This window comes from Schistocerca cancellata, unplaced genomic scaffold (assembly GCF_023864275.1).
Source record: "Schistocerca cancellata isolate TAMUIC-IGC-003103 unplaced genomic scaffold, iqSchCanc2.1 HiC_scaffold_423, whole genome shotgun sequence".
NCBI lineage: Eukaryota > Metazoa > Arthropoda > Insecta > Orthoptera > Acrididae > Schistocerca > Schistocerca cancellata.
In genome coordinates, this window is record NW_026046440.1 from 87,588 (window position 1) to 105,447 (window position 17,860).

At 53.6% G+C, this 17,860-nt stretch overlaps 40 non-coding genes across 40 annotated transcripts; all 40 read left to right on the plus strand.

The window, feature by feature from the left end:
* The first annotated feature begins 117 nt into the window (after positions 1-117).
* Positions 118-199, plus strand: Trnal-uag (transfer RNA leucine (anticodon UAG)). Its single transcript has one exon. It is a non-coding gene; the product is annotated as a tRNA-Leu (tRNA).
* Positions 200-279: 80 nt separating this feature from the next.
* Trnal-cag (transfer RNA leucine (anticodon CAG)) lies at positions 280-361 on the plus strand. Its single transcript has one exon. It is a non-coding gene; the product is annotated as a tRNA-Leu (tRNA).
* A 268-nt stretch (positions 362-629) lies between these two features.
* On the plus strand, positions 630-701 carry Trnae-cuc (transfer RNA glutamic acid (anticodon CUC)). The gene has a single exon. It is a non-coding gene; the product is annotated as a tRNA-Glu (tRNA).
* Positions 702-1,076: 375 nt separating this feature from the next.
* Trnah-gug (transfer RNA histidin (anticodon GUG)) lies at positions 1,077-1,148 on the plus strand. The gene has a single exon. It is a non-coding gene; the product is annotated as a tRNA-His (tRNA).
* A 746-nt stretch (positions 1,149-1,894) lies between these two features.
* Trnal-uag (transfer RNA leucine (anticodon UAG)) lies at positions 1,895-1,976 on the plus strand. Its single transcript has one exon. It is a non-coding gene; the product is annotated as a tRNA-Leu (tRNA).
* Positions 1,977-2,056: 80 nt separating this feature from the next.
* On the plus strand, positions 2,057-2,138 carry Trnal-cag (transfer RNA leucine (anticodon CAG)). Its single transcript has one exon. It is a non-coding gene; the product is annotated as a tRNA-Leu (tRNA).
* Positions 2,139-2,406: 268 nt separating this feature from the next.
* Positions 2,407-2,478, plus strand: Trnae-cuc (transfer RNA glutamic acid (anticodon CUC)). Its single transcript has one exon. It is a non-coding gene; the product is annotated as a tRNA-Glu (tRNA).
* Positions 2,479-2,853: 375 nt separating this feature from the next.
* On the plus strand, positions 2,854-2,925 carry Trnah-gug (transfer RNA histidin (anticodon GUG)). Its single transcript has one exon. It is a non-coding gene; the product is annotated as a tRNA-His (tRNA).
* A 746-nt stretch (positions 2,926-3,671) lies between these two features.
* Trnal-uag (transfer RNA leucine (anticodon UAG)) lies at positions 3,672-3,753 on the plus strand. The gene has a single exon. It is a non-coding gene; the product is annotated as a tRNA-Leu (tRNA).
* Positions 3,754-3,833: 80 nt separating this feature from the next.
* Trnal-cag (transfer RNA leucine (anticodon CAG)) lies at positions 3,834-3,915 on the plus strand. Its single transcript has one exon. It is a non-coding gene; the product is annotated as a tRNA-Leu (tRNA).
* Positions 3,916-4,183: 268 nt separating this feature from the next.
* Positions 4,184-4,255, plus strand: Trnae-cuc (transfer RNA glutamic acid (anticodon CUC)). The gene has a single exon. It is a non-coding gene; the product is annotated as a tRNA-Glu (tRNA).
* Positions 4,256-4,630: 375 nt separating this feature from the next.
* Positions 4,631-4,702, plus strand: Trnah-gug (transfer RNA histidin (anticodon GUG)). Its single transcript has one exon. It is a non-coding gene; the product is annotated as a tRNA-His (tRNA).
* Positions 4,703-5,441: 739 nt separating this feature from the next.
* Trnal-uag (transfer RNA leucine (anticodon UAG)) lies at positions 5,442-5,529 on the plus strand. The gene has a single exon. It is a non-coding gene; the product is annotated as a tRNA-Leu (tRNA).
* Positions 5,530-5,609: 80 nt separating this feature from the next.
* Trnal-cag (transfer RNA leucine (anticodon CAG)) lies at positions 5,610-5,691 on the plus strand. The gene has a single exon. It is a non-coding gene; the product is annotated as a tRNA-Leu (tRNA).
* Positions 5,692-5,959: 268 nt separating this feature from the next.
* Trnae-cuc (transfer RNA glutamic acid (anticodon CUC)) lies at positions 5,960-6,031 on the plus strand. Its single transcript has one exon. It is a non-coding gene; the product is annotated as a tRNA-Glu (tRNA).
* Positions 6,032-6,406: 375 nt separating this feature from the next.
* Positions 6,407-6,478, plus strand: Trnah-gug (transfer RNA histidin (anticodon GUG)). Its single transcript has one exon. It is a non-coding gene; the product is annotated as a tRNA-His (tRNA).
* Positions 6,479-7,224: 746 nt separating this feature from the next.
* On the plus strand, positions 7,225-7,306 carry Trnal-uag (transfer RNA leucine (anticodon UAG)). Its single transcript has one exon. It is a non-coding gene; the product is annotated as a tRNA-Leu (tRNA).
* An 80-nt stretch (positions 7,307-7,386) lies between these two features.
* Positions 7,387-7,468, plus strand: Trnal-cag (transfer RNA leucine (anticodon CAG)). Its single transcript has one exon. It is a non-coding gene; the product is annotated as a tRNA-Leu (tRNA).
* Positions 7,469-7,736: 268 nt separating this feature from the next.
* Positions 7,737-7,808, plus strand: Trnae-cuc (transfer RNA glutamic acid (anticodon CUC)). The gene has a single exon. It is a non-coding gene; the product is annotated as a tRNA-Glu (tRNA).
* A 375-nt stretch (positions 7,809-8,183) lies between these two features.
* On the plus strand, positions 8,184-8,255 carry Trnah-gug (transfer RNA histidin (anticodon GUG)). Its single transcript has one exon. It is a non-coding gene; the product is annotated as a tRNA-His (tRNA).
* A 746-nt stretch (positions 8,256-9,001) lies between these two features.
* On the plus strand, positions 9,002-9,083 carry Trnal-uag (transfer RNA leucine (anticodon UAG)). The gene has a single exon. It is a non-coding gene; the product is annotated as a tRNA-Leu (tRNA).
* Positions 9,084-9,163: 80 nt separating this feature from the next.
* On the plus strand, positions 9,164-9,245 carry Trnal-cag (transfer RNA leucine (anticodon CAG)). Its single transcript has one exon. It is a non-coding gene; the product is annotated as a tRNA-Leu (tRNA).
* Positions 9,246-9,513: 268 nt separating this feature from the next.
* Positions 9,514-9,585, plus strand: Trnae-cuc (transfer RNA glutamic acid (anticodon CUC)). The gene has a single exon. It is a non-coding gene; the product is annotated as a tRNA-Glu (tRNA).
* Positions 9,586-9,960: 375 nt separating this feature from the next.
* Positions 9,961-10,032, plus strand: Trnah-gug (transfer RNA histidin (anticodon GUG)). Its single transcript has one exon. It is a non-coding gene; the product is annotated as a tRNA-His (tRNA).
* Positions 10,033-10,771: 739 nt separating this feature from the next.
* Trnal-uag (transfer RNA leucine (anticodon UAG)) lies at positions 10,772-10,859 on the plus strand. Its single transcript has one exon. It is a non-coding gene; the product is annotated as a tRNA-Leu (tRNA).
* An 80-nt stretch (positions 10,860-10,939) lies between these two features.
* Positions 10,940-11,021, plus strand: Trnal-cag (transfer RNA leucine (anticodon CAG)). The gene has a single exon. It is a non-coding gene; the product is annotated as a tRNA-Leu (tRNA).
* Positions 11,022-11,289: 268 nt separating this feature from the next.
* Positions 11,290-11,361, plus strand: Trnae-cuc (transfer RNA glutamic acid (anticodon CUC)). The gene has a single exon. It is a non-coding gene; the product is annotated as a tRNA-Glu (tRNA).
* Positions 11,362-11,736: 375 nt separating this feature from the next.
* Trnah-gug (transfer RNA histidin (anticodon GUG)) lies at positions 11,737-11,808 on the plus strand. Its single transcript has one exon. It is a non-coding gene; the product is annotated as a tRNA-His (tRNA).
* Positions 11,809-12,554: 746 nt separating this feature from the next.
* Trnal-uag (transfer RNA leucine (anticodon UAG)) lies at positions 12,555-12,636 on the plus strand. Its single transcript has one exon. It is a non-coding gene; the product is annotated as a tRNA-Leu (tRNA).
* Positions 12,637-12,716: 80 nt separating this feature from the next.
* Trnal-cag (transfer RNA leucine (anticodon CAG)) lies at positions 12,717-12,798 on the plus strand. The gene has a single exon. It is a non-coding gene; the product is annotated as a tRNA-Leu (tRNA).
* A 268-nt stretch (positions 12,799-13,066) lies between these two features.
* Trnae-cuc (transfer RNA glutamic acid (anticodon CUC)) lies at positions 13,067-13,138 on the plus strand. Its single transcript has one exon. It is a non-coding gene; the product is annotated as a tRNA-Glu (tRNA).
* A 375-nt stretch (positions 13,139-13,513) lies between these two features.
* Positions 13,514-13,585, plus strand: Trnah-gug (transfer RNA histidin (anticodon GUG)). The gene has a single exon. It is a non-coding gene; the product is annotated as a tRNA-His (tRNA).
* A 746-nt stretch (positions 13,586-14,331) lies between these two features.
* Trnal-uag (transfer RNA leucine (anticodon UAG)) lies at positions 14,332-14,413 on the plus strand. Its single transcript has one exon. It is a non-coding gene; the product is annotated as a tRNA-Leu (tRNA).
* Positions 14,414-14,493: 80 nt separating this feature from the next.
* Trnal-cag (transfer RNA leucine (anticodon CAG)) lies at positions 14,494-14,575 on the plus strand. Its single transcript has one exon. It is a non-coding gene; the product is annotated as a tRNA-Leu (tRNA).
* Positions 14,576-14,843: 268 nt separating this feature from the next.
* On the plus strand, positions 14,844-14,915 carry Trnae-cuc (transfer RNA glutamic acid (anticodon CUC)). The gene has a single exon. It is a non-coding gene; the product is annotated as a tRNA-Glu (tRNA).
* A 375-nt stretch (positions 14,916-15,290) lies between these two features.
* On the plus strand, positions 15,291-15,362 carry Trnah-gug (transfer RNA histidin (anticodon GUG)). The gene has a single exon. It is a non-coding gene; the product is annotated as a tRNA-His (tRNA).
* A 746-nt stretch (positions 15,363-16,108) lies between these two features.
* Positions 16,109-16,190, plus strand: Trnal-uag (transfer RNA leucine (anticodon UAG)). Its single transcript has one exon. It is a non-coding gene; the product is annotated as a tRNA-Leu (tRNA).
* An 80-nt stretch (positions 16,191-16,270) lies between these two features.
* Trnal-cag (transfer RNA leucine (anticodon CAG)) lies at positions 16,271-16,352 on the plus strand. The gene has a single exon. It is a non-coding gene; the product is annotated as a tRNA-Leu (tRNA).
* A 268-nt stretch (positions 16,353-16,620) lies between these two features.
* Trnae-cuc (transfer RNA glutamic acid (anticodon CUC)) lies at positions 16,621-16,692 on the plus strand. Its single transcript has one exon. It is a non-coding gene; the product is annotated as a tRNA-Glu (tRNA).
* A 375-nt stretch (positions 16,693-17,067) lies between these two features.
* On the plus strand, positions 17,068-17,139 carry Trnah-gug (transfer RNA histidin (anticodon GUG)). The gene has a single exon. It is a non-coding gene; the product is annotated as a tRNA-His (tRNA).
* The last annotated feature ends 721 nt before the right edge of the window (positions 17,140-17,860 follow it).

Consider the following 17,860-nt stretch of genomic DNA (forward strand, 5'->3'; position numbering starts at 1 on the left):
AGAGACGCTTCCAGTGGGAGAGCAGTGGACATACACGGCACAGCGATTGCCAAGACACTTACATTTCGGAGTGATCTTTGTACTACAAAGGAAACGTTTTGCCGGTCGTGGTCCAACGGTAACGTGGCCGAGCGGTCTAAGGCGCTGGTTTTAGGCACCAGTCTCTTCGGAGGCGTGGGTTCGAATCCCACCGTTGCCAGTTTTTGCGTCTCATTTTTGTGCCGCTGCTGTGTGTTCTCGTGGGGTAGGATGCAGCTCTTGTGACGCGCGTGTTGTGTAGGTAGCGTGGCCGAGCGGTGTAAGGCGCTGGTTTCAGGCACCAGTCTCTTCGGAGGCGTGGGTTCCAATCCCACAGCTGCCAAACGTGTAATGGTTTCCTGTGTCGAAGACGGCTGCACTCATTGCCTGCAAAGAAAACAGCTTCTGCTTCGTGAATTGCCGTAGAACAGTGCGTGGTGCAACGACAGGATTTGTAGGCGCCTTTTGCTCTCATCATTGCTGGCGTTCGTGTCCACGAAATGCGTCCGGAGCACGCCGTTCTATAACGTGAGAGAGTGGATTTTTTTACAGTTGTCGTCAGTTAACCGTGCGTGATTGCTGCGTTCGCTGGAAGAGCACTGCCGTCGTTATCCGGTGTGGTCTAGTGGCTAGGATACCTGGCTCTCACCCAGGAGGCCCGGGTTCGATTCCCGGTACCGGAAATGCGCGTTTTTGTTGCTCCTCTTATGCGACTTGTCTCGACTTTGCTCGACTGACGCTACGCTGACGCGTGCAGAAAGCTACGTTAAGTATGATTCACGGCAACACCCGACGGCGAGAGAGATGCGGCGTGTGTCCACTTGTTGTCGAGCCACGTACCTGTAGCGAAGAGGCTTGGAGGACTGCAAGACATTGCCACGGAGGTGAATGCAGCTAACCACTGTAGTTAGTGTCCTGACAGCGCAGGCGCGTTCATTTGTTTGTATACATGTGATGGAGAACGTGTCTGACACTGCTGTGGCGTGACACTGTGGGCTGGGCTTTGCTGTGTACCACCACTTGCATTCCCGCCAGCTGCGTTGGCGGGCGCCTCCGTGGCCGTGATCGTCTAGTGGTTAGGACATTGCGTTGTGGCCGCAATAACCCAGGTTCGAATCCTGGTCACGGCACTTTTGAAAGTTTTGCCTTGCTGCCGTTGCTATAGAGATAGTGCACGAGTACTCGAAATTACAGTGCTCTCTTGATTTTTCACTCGTGTTCCGCAGGCCGCAGTTTGTACTACCACTTCATCACCAACATGTAATGTCGCCTCCCAGAGCGCGGACGTCCGCTGCTCTCTGCAGTCGAAAAGGGCAGTTGTTTGAAGTGCGATGGATGAGCAACCAGTGCCAGCAGAACAGGAAGCTGTGACGTGCACTGTTTCTACAAATGCTGGGAAAACTGGCGCCCAATGCAGCGCACGTAGCGTGGCCGAGCGCTCAAAAATAAAAAAAAAGTAGTGTAGCGGTTATCGCGTCTGCTTCACACGCAGAAGGACCCCCAGTTCGATCCCGGGCGGGAACTGTATTTTCCATCCTATGTCGCATACTACTCCAGTGAGCCACGTCATGTGTGGATCTGCTGCATGGAAAAAAAACAACGAAAAAAAGCGCTCTAAGGCACTGGTTTAAGGCACCAGTCTCTTCGTAGGCGTGGGTTCGAATCCAGGAGCTGCTGTCTCCTTAACTACGACAGCTACAGACAAGTGGCGTCGCTCCCATACGGCGGGCACGGCATTTTCTTGTTGTGGATGGCCTAAAGAGACGCTTCCAGTGGGAGAGCAGTGGACATACACGGCACAGCGATTGCCAAGACACTTACATTTCGGAGTGATCTTTGTACTACAAAGGAAACGTTTTGCCGGTCGTGGTCCAACGGTAACGTGGCCGAGCGGTCTAAGGCGCTGGTTTTAGGCACCAGTCTCTTCGGAGGCGTGGGTTCGAATCCCACCGTTGCCAGTTTTTGCGTCTCATTTTTGTGCCGCTGCTGTGTGTTCTCGTGGGGTAGGATGCAGCTCTTGTGACGCGCGTGTTGTGTAGGTAGCGTGGCCGAGCGGTGTAAGGCGCTGGTTTCAGGCACCAGTCTCTTCGGAGGCGTGGGTTCCAATCCCACAGCTGCCAAACGTGTAATGGTTTCCTGTGTCGAAGACGGCTGCACTCATTGCCTGCAAAGAAAACAGCTTCTGCTTCGTGAATTGCCGTAGAACAGTGCGTGGTGCAACGACAGGATTTGTAGGCGCCTTTTGCTCTCATCATTGCTGGCGTTCGTGTCCACGAAATGCGTCCGGAGCACGCCGTTCTATAACGTGAGAGAGTGGATTTTTTTACAGTTGTCGTCAGTTAACCGTGCGTGATTGCTGCGTTCGCTGGAAGAGCACTGCCGTCGTTATCCGGTGTGGTCTAGTGGCTAGGATACCTGGCTCTCACCCAGGAGGCCCGGGTTCGATTCCCGGTACCGGAAATGCGCGTTTTTGTTGCTCCTCTTATGCGACTTGTGTCGACTTTGCTCGACTGACGCTACGCTGACGCGTGCAGAAAGCTACGTTAAGTATGATTCACGGCAACACCCGACGGCGAGAGAGATGCGGCGTGTGTCCACTTGTTGTCGAGCCACGTACCTGTAGCGAAGAGGCTTGGAGGACTGCAAGACATTGCCACGGAGGTGAATGCAGCTAACCACTGTAGTTAGTGTCCTGACAGCGCAGGCGCGTTCATTTGTTTGTATACATGTGATGGAGAACGTGTCTGACACTGCTGTGGCGTGACACTGTGGGCTGGGCTTTGCTGTGTACCACCACTTGCATTCCCGCCAGCTGCGTTGGCGGGCGCCTCCGTGGCCGTGATCGTCTAGTGGTTAGGACATTGCGTTGTGGCCGCAATAACCCAGGTTCGAATCCTGGTCACGGCACTTTTGAAAGTTTTGCCTTGCTGCCGTTGCTATAGAGATAGTGCACGAGTACTCGAAATTACAGTGCTCTCTTGATTTTTCACTCGTGTTCCGCAGGCCGCAGTTTGTACTACCACTTCATCACCAACATGTAATGTCGCCTCCCAGAGCGCGGACGTCCGCTGCTCTCTGCAGTCGAAAAGGGCAGTTGTTTGAAGTGCGATGGATGAGCAACCAGTGCCAGCAGAACAGGAAGCTGTGACGTGCACTGTTTCTACAAATGCTGGGAAAACTGGCGCCCAATGCAGCGCACGTAGCGTGGCCGAGCGCTCAAAAATAAAAAAAAAGTAGTGTAGCGGTTATCGCGTCTGCTTCACACGCAGAAGGACCCCCAGTTCGATCCCGGGCGGGAACTGTATTTTCCATCCTATGTCGCATACTACTCCAGTGAGCCACGTCATGTGTGGATCTGCTGCATGGAAAAAAAACAACGAAAAAAAGCGCTCTAAGGCACTGGTTTAAGGCACCAGTCTCTTCGTAGGCGTGGGTTCGAATCCAGGAGCTGCTGTCTCCTTAACTACGACAGCTACAGACAAGTGGCGTCGCTCCCATACGGCGGGCACGGCATTTTCTTGTTGTGGATGGCCTAAAGAGACGCTTCCAGTGGGAGAGCAGTGGACATACACGGCACAGCGATTGCCAAGACACTTACATTTCGGAGTGATCTTTGTACTACAAAGGAAACGTTTTGCCGGTCGTGGTCCAACGGTAACGTGGCCGAGCGGTCTAAGGCGCTGGTTTTAGGCACCAGTCTCTTCGGAGGCGTGGGTTCGAATCCCACCGTTGCCAGTTTTTGCGTCTCATTTTTGTGCCGCTGCTGTGTGTTCTCGTGGGGTAGGATGCAGCTCTTGTGACGCGCGTGTTGTGTAGGTAGCGTGGCCGAGCGGTGTAAGGCGCTGGTTTCAGGCACCAGTCTCTTCGGAGGCGTGGGTTCCAATCCCACAGCTGCCAAACGTGTAATGGTTTCCTGTGTCGAAGACGGCTGCACTCATTGCCTGCAAAGAAAACAGCTTCTGCTTCGTGAATTGCCGTAGAACAGTGCGTGGTGCAACGACAGGATTTGTAGGCGCCTTTTGCTCTCATCATTGCTGGCGTTCGTGTCCACGAAATGCGTCCGGAGCACGCCGTTCTATAACGTGAGAGAGTGGATTTTTTTACAGTTGTCGTCAGTTAACCGTGCGTGATTGCTGCGTTCGCTGGAAGAGCACTGCCGTCGTTATCCGGTGTGGTCTAGTGGCTAGGATACCTGGCTCTCACCCAGGAGGCCCGGGTTCGATTCCCGGTACCGGAAATGCGCGTTTTTGTTGCTCCTCTTATGCGACTTGTGTCGACTTTGCTCGACTGACGCTACGCTGACGCGTGCAGAAAGCTACGTTAAGTATGATTCACGGCAACACCCGACGGCGAGAGAGATGCGGCGTGTGTCCACTTGTTGTCGAGCCACGTACCTGTAGCGAAGAGGCTTGGAGGACTGCAAGACATTGCCACGGAGGTGAATGCAGCTAACCACTGTAGTTAGTGTCCTGACAGCGCAGGCGCGTTCATTTGTTTGTATACATGTGATGGAGAACGTGTCTGACACTGCTGTGGCGTGACACTGTGGGCTGGGCTTTGCTGTGTACCACCACTTGCATTCCCGCCAGCTGCGTTGGCGGGCGCCTCCGTGGCCGTGATCGTCTAGTGGTTAGGACATTGCGTTGTGGCCGCAATAACCCAGGTTCGAATCCTGGTCACGGCACTTTTGAAAGTTTTGCCTTGCCGCCGTTGCTATAGAGATAGTGCACGAGTACTCGAAATTACAGTGCTCTCTTGATTTTTCACTCGTGTTCCGCAGGCCGCAGTTTGTACTACCACTTCATCACCAACATGTAATGTCGCCTCCCAGAGCGCGGACGTCCGCTGCTCTCTGCAGTCGAAAAGGGCAGTTGTTTGAAGTGCGATGGATGAGCAACCAGTGCCAGCAGAACAGGAAGCTGTGACGTGCACTGTTTCTACAAATGCTGGGAAAACTGGCGCCCAATGCAGCGCACGTAGCGTGGCCGAGCGCTCAAAAATAAAAAAAAAGTAGTGTAGCGGTTATCGCGTCTGCTTCACACGCAGAAGGACCCCCAGTTCGATCCCGGGCGGGAACTGTATTTTCCATCCTATGTCGCATACTACTCCAGTGAGCCACGTCATGTGTGGATCTGCTGCATGGAAAAAAAACAACGAAAAAAAGCGCTCTAAGGCACTGGTTTAAGGCACCAGTCTCTTCGTAGGCGTGGGTTCGAATCCAGGAGCTGCTGTCTCCTTAACTACGACAGCTACAGACAAGTGGCGTCGCTGCCATACGGCGGGCACGGCATTTTCTTGTTGTGGATGGCCTAAAGAGACGCTTCCAGTGGGAGAGCAGTGGACATACACGGCACAGCGATTGCCAAGACACTTACATTTCGGAGTGATCTTTGTACTACAAAGGAAACGTTTTGCCGGTTGTGGTCAACGGTAACGTGGCCGAGCGGTCTAAGGCGCTGGTTTTAGGCACCAGTCTCTTCGGAGGCGTGGGTTCGAATCCCACCGTTGACAGTTTTTGCGTCTCATTTTTGTGCCGCTGCTGTGTGTTCTCGTGGGGTAGGATGCAGCTCTTGTGACGCGCGTGTTGTGTAGGTAGCGTGGCCGAGCGGTGTAAGGCGCTGGTTTCAGGCACCAGTCTCTTCGGAGGCGTGGGTTCCAATCCCACAGCTGCCAAACGTGTAATGGTTTCCTGTGTCGAAGACGGCTGCACTCATTGCCTGCAAAGAAAACAGCTTCTGCTTCGTGAATTGCCGTAGAACAGTGCGTGGTGCAACGACAGGATTTGTAGGCGCCTTTTGCTCTCATCATTGCTGGCGTTCGTGTCCACGAAATGCGTCCGGAGCACGCCGTTCTATAACGTGAGAGAGTGGATTTTTTTACAGTTGTCGTCAGTTAACCGTGCGTGATTGCTGCGTTCGCTGGAAGAGCACTGCCGTCGTTATCCGGTGTGGTCTAGTGGCTAGGATACCTGGCTCTCACCCAGGAGGCCCGGGTTCGATTCCCGGTACCGGAAATGCGCGTTTTTGTTGCTCCTCTTATGCGACTTGTGTCGACTTTGCTCGACTGACGCTACGCTGACGCGTGCAGAAAGCTACGTTAAGTATGATTCACGGCAACACCCGACGGCGAGAGAGATGCGGCGTGTGTCCACTTGTTGTCGAGCCACGTACCTGTAGCGAAGAGGCTTGGAGGACTGCAAGACATTGCCACGGAGGTGAATGCAGCTAACCACTGTAGTTAGTGTCCTGACAGCGCAGGCGCGTTCATTTGTTTGTATACATGTGATGGAGAACGTGTCTGACACTGCTGTGGCGTGACACTGTGGGCTGGGCTTTGCTGTGTACCACCACTTGCATTCCCGCCAGCTGCGTTGGCGGGCGCCTCCGTGGCCGTGATCGTCTAGTGGTTAGGACATTGCGTTGTGGCCGCAATAACCCAGGTTCGAATCCTGGTCACGGCACTTTTGAAAGTTTTGCCTTGCTGCCGTTGCTATAGAGATAGTGCACGAGTACTCGAAATTACAGTGCTCTCTTGATTTTTCACTCGTGTTCCGCAGGCCGCAGTTTGTACTACCACTTCATCACCAACATGTAATGTCGCCTCCCAGAGCGCGGACGTCCGCTGCTCTCTGCAGTCGAAAAGGGCAGTTGTTTGAAGTGCGATGGATGAGCAACCAGTGCCAGCAGAACAGGAAGCTGTGACGTGCACTGTTTCTACAAATGCTGGGAAAACTGGCGCCCAATGCAGCGCACGTAGCGTGGCCGAGCGCTCAAAAATAAAAAAAAAGTAGTGTAGCGGTTATCGCGTCTGCTTCACACGCAGAAGGACCCCCAGTTCGATCCCGGGCGGGAACTGTATTTTCCATCCTATGTCGCATACTACTCCAGTGAGCCACGTCATGTGTGGATCTGCTGCATGGAAAAAAAACAACGAAAAAAAGCGCTCTAAGGCACTGGTTTAAGGCACCAGTCTCTTCGTAGGCGTGGGTTCGAATCCAGGAGCTGCTGTCTCCTTAACTACGACAGCTACAGACAAGTGGCGTCGCTCCCATACGGCGGGCACGGCATTTTCTTGTTGTGGATGGCCTAAAGAGACGCTTCCAGTGGGAGAGCAGTGGACATACACGGCACAGCGATTGCCAAGACACTTACATTTCGGAGTGATCTTTGTACTACAAAGGAAACGTTTTGCCGGTCGTGGTCCAACGGTAACGTGGCCGAGCGGTCTAAGGCGCTGGTTTTAGGCACCAGTCTCTTCGGAGGCGTGGGTTCGAATCCCACCGTTGCCAGTTTTTGCGTCTCATTTTTGTGCCGCTGCTGTGTGTTCTCGTGGGGTAGGATGCAGCTCTTGTGACGCGCGTGTTGTGTAGGTAGCGTGGCCGAGCGGTGTAAGGCGCTGGTTTCAGGCACCAGTCTCTTCGGAGGCGTGGGTTCCAATCCCACAGCTGCCAAACGTGTAATGGTTTCCTGTGTCGAAGACGGCTGCACTCATTGCCTGCAAAGAAAACAGCTTCTGCTTCGTGAATTGCCGTAGAACAGTGCGTGGTGCAACGACAGGATTTGTAGGCGCCTTTTGCTCTCATCATTGCTGGCGTTCGTGTCCACGAAATGCGTCCGGAGCACGCCGTTCTATAACGTGAGAGAGTGGATTTTTTTACAGTTGTCGTCAGTTAACCGTGCGTGATTGCTGCGTTCGCTGGAAGAGCACTGCCGTCGTTATCCGGTGTGGTCTAGTGGCTAGGATACCTGGCTCTCACCCAGGAGGCCCGGGTTCGATTCCCGGTACCGGAAATGCGCGTTTTTGTTGCTCCTCTTATGCGACTTGTGTCGACTTTGCTCGACTGACGCTACGCTGACGCGTGCAGAAAGCTACGTTAAGTATGATTCACGGCAACACCCGACGGCGAGAGAGATGCGGCGTGTGTCCACTTGTTGTCGAGCCACGTACCTGTAGCGAAGAGGCTTGGAGGACTGCAAGACATTGCCACGGAGGTGAATGCAGCTAACCACTGTAGTTAGTGTCCTGACAGCGCAGGCGCGTTCATTTGTTTGTATACATGTGATGGAGAACGTGTCTGACACTGCTGTGGCGTGACACTGTGGGCTGGGCTTTGCTGTGTACCACCACTTGCATTCCCGCCAGCTGCGTTGGCGGGCGCCTCCGTGGCCGTGATCGTCTAGTGGTTAGGACATTGCGTTGTGGCCGCAATAACCCAGGTTCGAATCCTGGTCACGGCACTTTTGAAAGTTTTGCCTTGCTGCCGTTGCTATAGAGATAGTGCACGAGTACTCGAAATTACAGTGCTCTCTTGATTTTTCACTCGTGTTCCGCAGGCCGCAGTTTGTACTACCACTTCATCACCAACATGTAATGTCGCCTCCCAGAGCGCGGACGTCCGCTGCTCTCTGCAGTCGAAAAGGGCAGTTGTTTGAAGTGCGATGGATGAGCAACCAGTGCCAGCAGAACAGGAAGCTGTGACGTGCACTGTTTCTACAAATGCTGGGAAAACTGGCGCCCAATGCAGCGCACGTAGCGTGGCCGAGCGCTCAAAAATAAAAAAAAAGTAGTGTAGCGGTTATCGCGTCTGCTTCACACGCAGAAGGACCCCCAGTTCGATCCCGGGCGGGAACTGTATTTTCCATCCTATGTCGCATACTACTCCAGTGAGCCACGTCATGTGTGGATCTGCTGCATGGAAAAAAAACAACGAAAAAAAGCGCTCTAAGGCACTGGTTTAAGGCACCAGTCTCTTCGTAGGCGTGGGTTCGAATCCAGGAGCTGCTGTCTCCTTAACTACGACAGCTACAGACAAGTGGCGTCGCTCCCATACGGCGGGCACGGCATTTTCTTGTTGTGGATGGCCTAAAGAGACGCTTCCAGTGGGAGAGCAGTGGACATACACGGCACAGCGATTGCCAAGACACTTACATTTCGGAGTGATCTTTGTACTACAAAGGAAACGTTTTGCCGGTCGTGGTCCAACGGTAACGTGGCCGAGCGGTCTAAGGCGCTGGTTTTAGGCACCAGTCTCTTCGGAGGCGTGGGTTCGAATCCCACCGTTGCCAGTTTTTGCGTCTCATTTTTGTGCCGCTGCTGTGTGTTCTCGTGGGGTAGGATGCAGCTCTTGTGACGCGCGTGTTGTGTAGGTAGCGTGGCCGAGCGGTGTAAGGCGCTGGTTTCAGGCACCAGTCTCTTCGGAGGCGTGGGTTCCAATCCCACAGCTGCCAAACGTGTAATGGTTTCCTGTGTCGAAGACGGCTGCACTCATTGCCTGCAAAGAAAACAGCTTCTGCTTCGTGAATTGCCGTAGAACAGTGCGTGGTGCAACGACAGGATTTGTAGGCGCCTTTTGCTCTCATCATTGCTGGCGTTCGTGTCCACGAAATGCGTCCGGAGCACGCCGTTCTATAACGTGAGAGAGTGGATTTTTTTACAGTTGTCGTCAGTTAACCGTGCGTGATTGCTGCGTTCGCTGGAAGAGCACTGCCGTCGTTATCCGGTGTGGTCTAGTGGCTAGGATACCTGGCTCTCACCCAGGAGGCCCGGGTTCGATTCCCGGTACCGGAAATGCGCGTTTTTGTTGCTCCTCTTATGCGACTTGTGTCGACTTTGCTCGACTGACGCTACGCTGACGCGTGCAGAAAGCTACGTTAAGTATGATTCACGGCAACACCCGACGGCGAGAGAGATGCGGCGTGTGTCCACTTGTTGTCGAGCCACGTACCTGTAGCGAAGAGGCTTGGAGGACTGCAAGACATTGCCACGGAGGTGAATGCAGCTAACCACTGTAGTTAGTGTCCTGACAGCGCAGGCGCGTTCATTTGTTTGTATACATGTGATGGAGAACGTGTCTGACACTGCTGTGGCGTGACACTGTGGGCTGGGCTTTGCTGTGTACCACCACTTGCATTCCCGCCAGCTGCGTTGGCGGGCGCCTCCGTGGCCGTGATCGTCTAGTGGTTAGGACATTGCGTTGTGGCCGCAATAACCCAGGTTCGAATCCTGGTCACGGCACTTTTGAAAGTTTTGCCTTGCCGCCGTTGCTATAGAGATAGTGCACGAGTACTCGAAATTACAGTGCTCTCTTGATTTTTCACTCGTGTTCCGCAGGCCGCAGTTTGTACTACCACTTCATCACCAACATGTAATGTCGCCTCCCAGAGCGCGGACGTCCGCTGCTCTCTGCAGTCGAAAAGGGCAGTTGTTTGAAGTGCGATGGATGAGCAACCAGTGCCAGCAGAACAGGAAGCTGTGACGTGCACTGTTTCTACAAATGCTGGGAAAACTGGCGCCCAATGCAGCGCACGTAGCGTGGCCGAGCGCTCAAAAATAAAAAAAAAGTAGTGTAGCGGTTATCGCGTCTGCTTCACACGCAGAAGGACCCCCAGTTCGATCCCGGGCGGGAACTGTATTTTCCATCCTATGTCGCATACTACTCCAGTGAGCCACGTCATGTGTGGATCTGCTGCATGGAAAAAAAACAACGAAAAAAAGCGCTCTAAGGCACTGGTTTAAGGCACCAGTCTCTTCGTAGGCGTGGGTTCGAATCCAGGAGCTGCTGTCTCCTTAACTACGACAGCTACAGACAAGTGGCGTCGCTGCCATACGGCGGGCACGGCATTTTCTTGTTGTGGATGGCCTAAAGAGACGCTTCCAGTGGGAGAGCAGTGGACATACACGGCACAGCGATTGCCAAGACACTTACATTTCGGAGTGATCTTTGTACTACAAAGGAAACGTTTTGCCGGTTGTGGTCAACGGTAACGTGGCCGAGCGGTCTAAGGCGCTGGTTTTAGGCACCAGTCTCTTCGGAGGCGTGGGTTCGAATCCCACCGTTGACAGTTTTTGCGTCTCATTTTTGTGCCGCTGCTGTGTGTTCTCGTGGGGTAGGATGCAGCTCTTGTGACGCGCGTGTTGTGTAGGTAGCGTGGCCGAGCGGTGTAAGGCGCTGGTTTCAGGCACCAGTCTCTTCGGAGGCGTGGGTTCCAATCCCACAGCTGCCAAACGTGTAATGGTTTCCTGTGTCGAAGACGGCTGCACTCATTGCCTGCAAAGAAAACAGCTTCTGCTTCGTGAATTGCCGTAGAACAGTGCGTGGTGCAACGACAGGATTTGTAGGCGCCTTTTGCTCTCATCATTGCTGGCGTTCGTGTCCACGAAATGCGTCCGGAGCACGCCGTTCTATAACGTGAGAGAGTGGATTTTTTTACAGTTGTCGTCAGTTAACCGTGCGTGATTGCTGCGTTCGCTGGAAGAGCACTGCCGTCGTTATCCGGTGTGGTCTAGTGGCTAGGATACCTGGCTCTCACCCAGGAGGCCCGGGTTCGATTCCCGGTACCGGAAATGCGCGTTTTTGTTGCTCCTCTTATGCGACTTGTGTCGACTTTGCTCGACTGACGCTACGCTGACGCGTGCAGAAAGCTACGTTAAGTATGATTCACGGCAACACCCGACGGCGAGAGAGATGCGGCGTGTGTCCACTTGTTGTCGAGCCACGTACCTGTAGCGAAGAGGCTTGGAGGACTGCAAGACATTGCCACGGAGGTGAATGCAGCTAACCACTGTAGTTAGTGTCCTGACAGCGCAGGCGCGTTCATTTGTTTGTATACATGTGATGGAGAACGTGTCTGACACTGCTGTGGCGTGACACTGTGGGCTGGGCTTTGCTGTGTACCACCACTTGCATTCCCGCCAGCTGCGTTGGCGGGCGCCTCCGTGGCCGTGATCGTCTAGTGGTTAGGACATTGCGTTGTGGCCGCAATAACCCAGGTTCGAATCCTGGTCACGGCACTTTTGAAAGTTTTGCCTTGCTGCCGTTGCTATAGAGATAGTGCACGAGTACTCGAAATTACAGTGCTCTCTTGATTTTTCACTCGTGTTCCGCAGGCCGCAGTTTGTACTACCACTTCATCACCAACATGTAATGTCGCCTCCCAGAGCGCGGACGTCCGCTGCTCTCTGCAGTCGAAAAGGGCAGTTGTTTGAAGTGCGATGGATGAGCAACCAGTGCCAGCAGAACAGGAAGCTGTGACGTGCACTGTTTCTACAAATGCTGGGAAAACTGGCGCCCAATGCAGCGCACGTAGCGTGGCCGAGCGCTCAAAAATAAAAAAAAAGTAGTGTAGCGGTTATCGCGTCTGCTTCACACGCAGAAGGACCCCCAGTTCGATCCCGGGCGGGAACTGTATTTTCCATCCTATGTCGCATACTACTCCAGTGAGCCACGTCATGTGTGGATCTGCTGCATGGAAAAAAAACAACGAAAAAAAGCGCTCTAAGGCACTGGTTTAAGGCACCAGTCTCTTCGTAGGCGTGGGTTCGAATCCAGGAGCTGCTGTCTCCTTAACTACGACAGCTACAGACAAGTGGCGTCGCTCCCATACGGCGGGCACGGCATTTTCTTGTTGTGGATGGCCTAAAGAGACGCTTCCAGTGGGAGAGCAGTGGACATACACGGCACAGCGATTGCCAAGACACTTACATTTCGGAGTGATCTTTGTACTACAAAGGAAACGTTTTGCCGGTCGTGGTCCAACGGTAACGTGGCCGAGCGGTCTAAGGCGCTGGTTTTAGGCACCAGTCTCTTCGGAGGCGTGGGTTCGAATCCCACCGTTGCCAGTTTTTGCGTCTCATTTTTGTGCCGCTGCTGTGTGTTCTCGTGGGGTAGGATGCAGCTCTTGTGACGCGCGTGTTGTGTAGGTAGCGTGGCCGAGCGGTGTAAGGCGCTGGTTTCAGGCACCAGTCTCTTCGGAGGCGTGGGTTCCAATCCCACAGCTGCCAAACGTGTAATGGTTTCCTGTGTCGAAGACGGCTGCACTCATTGCCTGCAAAGAAAACAGCTTCTGCTTCGTGAATTGCCGTAGAACAGTGCGTGGTGCAACGACAGGATTTGTAGGCGCCTTTTGCTCTCATCATTGCTGGCGTTCGTGTCCACGAAATGCGTCCGGAGCACGCCGTTCTATAACGTGAGAGAGTGGATTTTTTTACAGTTGTCGTCAGTTAACCGTGCGTGATTGCTGCGTTCGCTGGAAGAGCACTGCCGTCGTTATCCGGTGTGGTCTAGTGGCTAGGATACCTGGCTCTCACCCAGGAGGCCCGGGTTCGATTCCCGGTACCGGAAATGCGCGTTTTTGTTGCTCCTCTTATGCGACTTGTCTCGACTTTGCTCGACTGACGCTACGCTGACGCGTGCAGAAAGCTACGTTAAGTATGATTCACGGCAACACCCGACGGCGAGAGAGATGCGGCGTGTGTCCACTTGTTGTCGAGCCACGTACCTGTAGCGAAGAGGCTTGGAGGACTGCAAGACATTGCCACGGAGGTGAATGCAGCTAACCACTGTAGTTAGTGTCCTGACAGCGCAGGCGCGTTCATTTGTTTGTATACATGTGATGGAGAACGTGTCTGACACTGCTGTGGCGTGACACTGTGGGCTGGGCTTTGCTGTGTACCACCACTTGCATTCCCGCCAGCTGCGTTGGCGGGCGCCTCCGTGGCCGTGATCGTCTAGTGGTTAGGACATTGCGTTGTGGCCGCAATAACCCAGGTTCGAATCCTGGTCACGGCACTTTTGAAAGTTTTGCCTTGCTGCCGTTGCTATAGAGATAGTGCACGAGTACTCGAAATTACAGTGCTCTCTTGATTTTTCACTCGTGTTCCGCAGGCCGCAGTTTGTACTACCACTTCATCACCAACATGTAATGTCGCCTCCCAGAGCGCGGACGTCCGCTGCTCTCTGCAGTCGAAAAGGGCAGTTGTTTGAAGTGCGATGGATGAGCAACCAGTGCCAGCAGAACAGGAAGCTGTGACGTGCACTGTTTCTACAAATGCTGGGAAAACTGGCGCCCAATGCAGCGCACGTAGCGTGGCCGAGCGCTCAAAAATAAAAAAAAAGTAGTGTAGCGGTTATCGCGTCTGCTTCACACGCAGAAGGACCCCCAGTTCGATCCCGGGCGGGAACTGTATTTTCCATCCTATGTCGCATACTACTCCAGTGAGCCACGTCATGTGTGGATCTGCTGCATGGAAAAAAAACAACGAAAAAAAGCGCTCTAAGGCACTGGTTTAAGGCACCAGTCTCTTCGTAGGCGTGGGTTCGAATCCAGGAGCTGCTGTCTCCTTAACTACGACAGCTACAGACAAGTGGCGTCGCTCCCATACGGCGGGCACGGCATTTTCTTGTTGTGGATGGCCTAAAGAGACGCTTCCAGTGGGAGAGCAGTGGACATACACGGCACAGCGATTGCCAAGACACTTACATTTCGGAGTGATCTTTGTACTACAAAGGAAACGTTTTGCCGGTCGTGGTCCAACGGTAACGTGGCCGAGCGGTCTAAGGCGCTGGTTTTAGGCACCAGTCTCTTCGGAGGCGTGGGTTCGAATCCCACCGTTGCCAGTTTTTGCGTCTCATTTTTGTGCCGCTGCTGTGTGTTCTCGTGGGGTAGGATGCAGCTCTTGTGACGCGCGTGTTGTGTAGGTAGCGTGGCCGAGCGGTGTAAGGCGCTGGTTTCAGGCACCAGTCTCTTCGGAGGCGTGGGTTCCAATCCCACAGCTGCCAAACGTGTAATGGTTTCCTGTGTCGAAGACGGCTGCACTCATTGCCTGCAAAGAAAACAGCTTCTGCTTCGTGAATTGCCGTAGAACAGTGCGTGGTGCAACGACAGGATTTGTAGGCGCCTTTTGCTCTCATCATTGCTGGCGTTCGTGTCCACGAAATGCGTCCGGAGCACGCCGTTCTATAACGTGAGAGAGTGGATTTTTTTACAGTTGTCGTCAGTTAACCGTGCGTGATTGCTGCGTTCGCTGGAAGAGCACTGCCGTCGTTATCCGGTGTGGTCTAGTGGCTAGGATACCTGGCTCTCACCCAGGAGGCCCGGGTTCGATTCCCGGTACCGGAAATGCGCGTTTTTGTTGCTCCTCTTATGCGACTTGTCTCGACTTTGCTCGACTGACGCTACGCTGACGCGTGCAGAAAGCTACGTTAAGTATGATTCACGGCAACACCCGACGGCGAGAGAGATGCGGCGTGTGTCCACTTGTTGTCGAGCCACGTACCTGTAGCGAAGAGGCTTGGAGGACTGCAAGACATTGCCACGGAGGTGAATGCAGCTAACCACTGTAGTTAGTGTCCTGACAGCGCAGGCGCGTTCATTTGTTTGTATACATGTGATGGAGAACGTGTCTGACACTGCTGTGGCGTGACACTGTGGGCTGGGCTTTGCTGTGTACCACCACTTGCATTCCCGCCAGCTGCGTTGGCGGGCGCCTCCGTGGCCGTGATCGTCTAGTGGTTAGGACATTGCGTTGTGGCCGCAATAACCCAGGTTCGAATCCTGGTCACGGCACTTTTGAAAGTTTTGCCTTGCTGCCGTTGCTATAGAGATAGTGCACGAGTACTCGAAATTACAGTGCTCTCTTGATTTTTCACTCGTGTTCCGCAGGCCGCAGTTTGTACTACCACTTCATCACCAACATGTAATGTCGCCTCCCAGAGCGCGGACGTCCGCTGCTCTCTGCAGTCGAAAAGGGCAGTTGTTTGAAGTGCGATGGATGAGCAACCAGTGCCAGCAGAACAGGAAGCTGTGACGTGCACTGTTTCTACAAATGCTGGGAAAACTGGCGCCCAATGCAGCGCACGTAGCGTGGCCGAGCGCTCAAAAATAAAAAAAAAGTAGTGTAGCGGTTATCGCGTCTGCTTCACACGCAGAAGGACCCCCAGTTCGATCCCGGGCGGGAACTGTATTTTCCATCCTATGTCGCATACTACTCCAGTGAGCCACGTCATGTGTGGATCTGCTGCATGGAAAAAAAACAACGAAAAAAAGCGCTCTAAGGCACTGGTTTAAGGCACCAGTCTCTTCGTAGGCGTGGGTTCGAATCCAGGAGCTGCTGTCTCCTTAACTACGACAGCTACAGACAAGTGGCGTCGCTCCCATACGGCGGGCACGGCATTTTCTTGTTGTGGATGGCCTAAAGAGACGCTTCCAGTGGGAGAGCAGTGGACATACACGGCACAGCGATTGCCAAGACACTTACATTTCGGAGTGATCTTTGTACTACAAAGGAAACGTTTTGCCGGTCGTGGTCCAACGGTAACGTGGCCGAGCGGTCTAAGGCGCTGGTTTTAGGCACCAGTCTCTTCGGAGGCGTGGGTTCGAATCCCACCGTTGCCAGTTTTTGCGTCTCATTTTTGTGCCGCTGCTGTGTGTTCTCGTGGGGTAGGATGCAGCTCTTGTGACGCGCGTGTTGTGTAGGTAGCGTGGCCGAGCGGTGTAAGGCGCTGGTTTCAGGCACCAGTCTCTTCGGAGGCGTGGGTTCCAATCCCACAGCTGCCAAACGTGTAATGGTTTCCTGTGTCGAAGACGGCTGCACTCATTGCCTGCAAAGAAAACAGCTTCTGCTTCGTGAATTGCCGTAGAACAGTGCGTGGTGCAACGACAGGATTTGTAGGCGCCTTTTGCTCTCATCATTGCTGGCGTTCGTGTCCACGAAATGCGTCCGGAGCACGCCGTTCTATAACGTGAGAGAGTGGATTTTTTTACAGTTGTCGTCAGTTAACCGTGCGTGATTGCTGCGTTCGCTGGAAGAGCACTGCCGTCGTTATCCGGTGTGGTCTAGTGGCTAGGATACCTGGCTCTCACCCAGGAGGCCCGGGTTCGATTCCCGGTACCGGAAATGCGCGTTTTTGTTGCTCCTCTTATGCGACTTGTCTCGACTTTGCTCGACTGACGCTACGCTGACGCGTGCAGAAAGCTACGTTAAGTATGATTCACGGCAACACCCGACGGCGAGAGAGATGCGGCGTGTGTCCACTTGTTGTCGAGCCACGTACCTGTAGCGAAGAGGCTTGGAGGACTGCAAGACATTGCCACGGAGGTGAATGCAGCTAACCACTGTAGTTAGTGTCCTGACAGCGCAGGCGCGTTCATTTGTTTGTATACATGTGATGGAGAACGTGTCTGACACTGCTGTGGCGTGACACTGTGGGCTGGGCTTTGCTGTGTACCACCACTTGCATTCCCGCCAGCTGCGTTGGCGGGCGCCTCCGTGGCCGTGATCGTCTAGTGGTTAGGACATTGCGTTGTGGCCGCAATAACCCAGGTTCGAATCCTGGTCACGGCACTTTTGAAAGTTTTGCCTTGCTGCCGTTGCTATAGAGATAGTGCACGAGTACTCGAAATTACAGTGCTCTCTTGATTTTTCACTCGTGTTCCGCAGGCCGCAGTTTGTACTACCACTTCATCACCAACATGTAATGTCGCCTCCCAGAGCGCGGACGTCCGCTGCTCTCTGCAGTCGAAAAGGGCAGTTGTTTGAAGTGCGATGGATGAGCAACCAGTGCCAGCAGAACAGGAAGCTGTGACGTGCACTGTTTCTACAAATGCTGGGAAAACTGGCGCCCAATGCAGCGCACGTAGCGTGGCCGAGCGCTCAAAAATAAAAAAAAAGTAGTGTAGCGGTTATCGCGTCTGCTTCACACGCAGAAGGACCCCCAGTTCGATCCCGGGCGGGAACTGTATTTTCCATCCTATGTCGCATACTACTCCAGTGAGCCACGTCATGTGTGGATCTGCTGCATGGAAAAAAAACAACGAAAAAAAGCGCTCTAAGGCACTGGTTTAAGGCACCAGTCTCTTCGTAGGCGTGGGTTCGAATCCAGGAGCTGCTGTCTCCTTAACTACGACAGCTACAGACAAGTGGCGTCGCTCCCATACGGCGGGCACGGCATTTTCTTGTTGTGGATGGCCTAAAGAGACGCTTCCAGTGGGAGAGCAGTGGACATACACGGCACAGCGATTGCCAAGACACTTACATTTCGGAGTGATCTTTGTACTACAAAGGA